Raw genomic sequence first — 5,844 nt, forward strand, 5'->3', positions numbered from 1 at the left:
GGCAATCAAATGGGAGCTCTAGGCCTTCTTGGGATCTCACTCGCCAGGATCAGCTTGAGCTTCAACCCGATACCGTGTCACTTAGTTTAGCTACACTATTAGCGAGGAAAGCCAGAGAGAACTGATCTGTGTGTTTGATTACTTTATAACCCCTAAAGGTTTTCGGTGAATTAAACTCCGCGTGAGGACCTTCGGGATTGTTAAGTACGTAGATCATTACGATTCGAGACATTCCACATCGATCTCCACCCAATTTTGCTGAACTGAATGCGGTGTTTTGGTATTCTAATCTATGATCTCTCTTGCGAGCTCGATGAAGAGCTCAGTGACTGCTGGAGCTTCGCCTTGTTGTTCATCCCCCTTTTGGGCTTCTTTTAATATTGCTCTTATGTACAAGTTTACCTATTCTGTCAGTATTGTGGTGCTTTTGTCTTGCTTGACTATTTCTTTCCGGCACCTTGGAGATATATTTGATTCCATTCTTTTATTAATTTCTAAAAATACAGGTGGCCCTTCTTCAACACGGTTTCGCTATAACACGATTCGTAAATTGCGCGAACCCTCGTACAAGACGGCACTATATTACACGGTCTCGCTCAAACACGATAAGAAATTTGCAAAAACCTCTACTTATATAGCCGCGGCGAGGCCTGCCCTCTTAAAGGTACAGTATTGCAACTGAGATGTATACATTTCTATCTCTGTGAGTGTTGGGGAATTTATTTCTTTTTATCTCCGTGGCCTGAAAACAAACATGTCTTACACTGCTGATCGGAGATCTGCGTCACGCCGCGGTGTGTTAAAGAATACCAAAAGCAATGTCCGAGAAAGATACAAAAACAACGTTCAAGAGGAAATTAACTTCCTCAGAAGCCAAGCTACCTGCCTGTCTCCTGATCTAAGAACACGAAACTAGATCGATCATGTTTTGATAGATGGAAGACACGCTTCTAGTGTATTAGGATCATTACCTCGTTGCACCCACGCCTTTGTGCAGCAAAAAACACACATCTACCTACGCAAAGAATGTTGGACATCGAAAAGCTGCAATCACAATAGACAGCCAGTAAATTCGCCACTCAACTCTCACTCCTGCTCTCAGAGAGTACTGCCCAACAAAACGGCATGCACGAGCAAAGGAGCAACATTTGTCGTCCTCTACGTACCGCCGCCGAAGAAGAAATCGGATTCCGGCGAGCCCGAAAAAATAATTGGAGCGACGAGGAATGTCATGCTGCCGCAGAAAGAAAAAATGATGCCTATAGAGACACGCTGCGATCGGGCACAATGCGAGATATGTGGGATCGCTACCGAGAGCTAAGAAAGGAAGAGAGACGTATAATCCGAAAGAAGAAACGAGAGACCGAAAAACGTGAGTGCGAGGAGCTTGAGATGCTGGCCAACAGGAGCAACGTCCGAAAGTTCTACAGAAAGTTCGGTGGCTTGCAGAAGGTTTTAAGACCGGGAATTTTCCTGTAAAAACAAAGACGGTGAGCATACTTACATTATGGAAGAAACATTTCTCGAACTGCCTCATCGATAAATAAAAGACCTAATCTTTTGTATAAAATGATTTTAAAACAAACAAATCGAATCCGTATTTAATAAAAAAGCATTTATTGAATAAAGCATGAAGTTTTATTATTATTTTCGATACATCATGTTGCTTACTTAGAAAACAGAGTTTTCCTGAAATACTGGCTATTTATAAGGTTTAAATTTGATATTCACAGACCCACACTGTTAAAATACAGTCTGTTAATTAATTTAAAGCTTTCTCATAAACTATATTTTTTGTTTTGTTTTGTGGTGCGTAAATAAACAAAGAAGACGGTTTTCCGACGCGCGAACACGCGACGTATAATTGTCCATGCGCGAAACAGAGAAACTCCAAGTTGATTCCACAAACTTCTAACGACTGTCCTTGCGATTTATTTATTGTCATCCAGACCAGACGTACTGGAAATTGTATGCGTTTAAAATCGAATGGTAAGTCCTTTGGAATCATCGGTATCCGCGGGATCAAGACATCCTCTCCTTTGTATTTTCCTTTTATGATTGTCGCCTCAATGACGTTATTCATCAGTCTTTTCACAGCCAGTCTTGTTCCATTGCATAGTCGAGGTTGATTAATGTTACGCAGCATGATGACAACTGATCCTACTTTTAACTGCAAATTGTGAGGTGGTAATCCAGGCAATTCCAGTGAATTTAAGAACTCAGTGGGATAGTTGATTACGTCATCCTGGTTCATTACGGTGTCGACTGATTTGAAGGAAACCAACTGTCCTGGAAGAAAATTCTGAATGGTCGCATTAAGATCCTCGACATCTTTATTTTTCGCTGCTAATATTGCTCGTTCACCCAGCCAATTATGGTTATTGAACTTTTGCGCTATATCTGGGAAAACTCGCTGAATAAGCTCCACTTTTGAGTCTGTGATGTGACAGAAATCTGTAGGTAATGTGAGGAATTCGGTCGAGGTGTCCACTGCAACTTTATTATTTCCAATGTCTAACAACTGCTTCGCAAACACATTTGCAGTTTCATCTTCTTGCAAAAAAACTCGCATGTTAGTTGCTAAGTGGAGTGTCTTTACGTACTGCCACAAATTTGATGATTTTAGGCATGCATTTAGTTCATCAGCAACAGTTGATCGGGGAATAACTGGAAGAGTCTGACGAAAATCACCTGACAACAGAATCATGGCCCCACCGAAAATATTTTGGTTGTCACGAACATCTTTCAACGTTCTGTTCAGTGCCTCCAGTGACCTCTTATGGGCCATTGTGCATTCATCCCAAACAATCAATTTGCATACCTGTTGGATCTTGGCCATTGCGCTATTTTTGGCGATGTTGCAAATTGGTGTTTCGGTGATTTGCATGTTTTATGGTAATTTCAAGGCAGAATGTGCAGTTCGCCCGCCTTCTAGCAGAGTTGCAGCTATTCCAGATGAAGCCAACGCTAGAGCAACATCATTTCGCGATCTGATCCTCGCCAAAAGCAATGAAATTAAAAACGTTTTTCCGGTTCCTCCGGGAGCATCAAGGAAATAAATTCCACCAGATCCACTGTTCACAGCTTCTATCAAAGTATCGTACGCAATTATTTGTTGTTGATTTAATTGTGGAACATTTGTACGAACTGTTTCGGCCAATGCTTCAATGTCGTACTGATGTTCTCTTTGCAACTCGTGGTTTAATGCATCGTGCATATGACGATTGGGTGCTGTCATTCCCAAACACGACAATACTTTATTTGCCATCAATAAACACATATCTTCGATCATGATCAATGTGTCATTGTAAATTTCTTCAGTCATTTGTAGTGTAGGATTCAAAGTTTGACGGCGCACACGATGCAAAACATCCTCAGACATGTCATCTCTATACTTAACCCACAAATCTTTTGGATTCGAGGGGAAACATGTCGATATGATAATCGCAAACAATGTACGAATTTGATGCGGCGACGAAGATATTACGGAATCCTTGAGCGTATCATCCCAGTGCGAATCGTTCTCAAGTAAATGTAATAGTTGACATGCCTCACGGTAAGTCGCACACAGCTGTCCATTAACTGTTCTCAGTTGTTTAAACGATGTCGGACCACGAACATTCACCAACAACAACCGCAAATAATAACATTCATCGTTATTTGGATGTACTGTGTAGATGCGACCCAGAGCGTCTAAAGAAAATGCATTTGGATGTCCTTCAACTGGTGTTCCTTGTTTTCGACGCTGAAATGATTTCGATGGTGCGTTCCATGTGTAATAGCGTGGCATGTCAGTATACAGCAAAGTGCGAGCAAAATCATCAGTTTGACAGACTGTGAAGAAACTTGTTAATGTTGTCGACGGTGGATGTGCCGCCCTGTCTGCCGCGTTAGATTCATTAAAATAAACTCGTTGACCATTTTCTAAATGGACTGCCAAATGGACTACTGTAGGGTGTCTTTCATGGATCGCAAATGAAAAGATACGCCAAATAGCTTCGTTGCTACTTACATAGCGACCCATCTGGTACTGTGATATTTCATCATTTGCATTGGTTACACCGAAGACAGCCATATCACTACCTTTATTAACATATTTACATATGTACTTTATCGACTTCACAGAATTACAATATTCCACATTGAAGTGAGTCTCAAAAGCTTTGGACAATATTGGCGAGTATGGCACAATCCAACGATTGTCTACATCAACATTTTGTCCTCTTACCTTCACAACTACCGATCGCCCACTGTCCGCAAATGATCGCCGACGATACAATGGGTATCCATCATTTCCCGTTATGGTTTCAGCAAGCAGGTCTCTTGGGTATCGCTTGGAACACCTACCGTCGACCATACAAGGTGAATTGTAGTTGAAATGTCCGCAAGGTCCATGTATCATGTGTTTGGTAACTACTGCATGCAATTTTGGGTCAACTATTTCATCTGGAATTTCAGCTGAAATTATGGAATCAATCTCATCTGGCCTTATTTTGTCCACTAACCAGACTAAAATGTGCGCATGTGGCAATCCACGCTTTTGCCATTCTACAGAGTACATCCAACAACGGACTCGGCCATACACACAATGCTTTATTAAGAAATTCATGAGAGATTTTAATTTTTGTTTAAAAACTCTGGCAGTTATGTCATGTCTATCAACTGGTGTTTGGCTATGTAGTAATTCCTTCTCGATTTCGGACCATTTTGGGTTACATGTGAATGTAACAAATAAGTCTGGGCGGCCATAATGCCTAACACATGACATAGCATCCTGAGCATATTCATGCAGGTGGCGTGGGCTTCCTATATAAGTAGCTGGCAAAATTGTCATTCTTCCTACATTATTCACATTGCCATCATCATTTATAGCATCGCGGAGATGGATGTATTCCTCTGACCGTAGCCGTCGTTGGTTCAAACGGATGTATGTCAATCGTTCAGTCTCAATTTTGACATACATGTCAACTGCAAACTGATGAAAAAGTCGTTGACACATCAAAATATGATTTACTTCACCTTGACGGATCATGAGTCTGTATGAATAGAAATTCATAGCACTAACTTTTTTGTTGGTTTCAGCACCTGCAATCAAAAATGATAAATGTTTAAATTGTTACTTAGATGAATTGAATTTAAAAATATTATGTACTCTTGTTCAATTCATTTACCTGTTACTTGATTTACCATTTTGATGTTAAAATGGTATCCATCTTCCCCCTGCCAGAAGATCAAAGGATATTGTAGTGCATCATAACTCTTGTGTGTTTCAGATACACGTTTTAAATCACTATTCCGACGATGAAGCACAATATCTCTAGATTGTAAATTTTCTCCCACAATGACAACAGCCACTTCATCAATGGTAGGTGAATTGAACCTCCTTGTGTGTTCACCGGCAGGTGTTTTGTCAGCTCGAATAATAATATTATGGCTATCAGATGGCATCCGATCCAATGCTATTTTGAACATGTTTACTAAATTGTTATACTGATGAAGAAACATTTGTAATTGTTGGACAATGGTTCTCTTCACTGTTGGATTGTGAGCACAACGATTATTAATTTCCGCATCTGAATTGCCCATAAAATAAATTTGTAAAAATTGATGATCTGCATCAGGTAGTGGTAACAGAGTTCCCAGTAAGTGATAAATTTGTCCTTGTATCTGTAATTTTTCAAAATTTGTCCATTAATTATTTCCGATATATATATTTTAGTACAAACTTGAATAATATAAAAAAATATTCTTATATAATACCTTGAAAGTGGGCATGAAATTGTCTTGTATAATATGTGTAGCACCAAATGATGTCATCTGGAAACAGTTGTTATATTTCTGAAT

At 39.9% G+C, this 5,844-nt stretch overlaps 1 pseudogene; it reads right to left on the minus strand.

The window, feature by feature from the left end:
- Positions 1 to 4,219: 4,219 nt before the first annotated feature.
- On the minus strand, positions 4,220 to 5,082 carry LOC128869327 (uncharacterized; annotated as a pseudogene).
- Between the last annotated feature and the right edge of the window lie 762 nt (positions 5,083 to 5,844).

The sequence above is a fragment of the Anastrepha ludens genome, chromosome X, assembly GCF_028408465.1.
Source record: "Anastrepha ludens isolate Willacy chromosome X, idAnaLude1.1, whole genome shotgun sequence".
Classification (NCBI taxonomy): domain Eukaryota; kingdom Metazoa; phylum Arthropoda; class Insecta; order Diptera; family Tephritidae; genus Anastrepha; species Anastrepha ludens.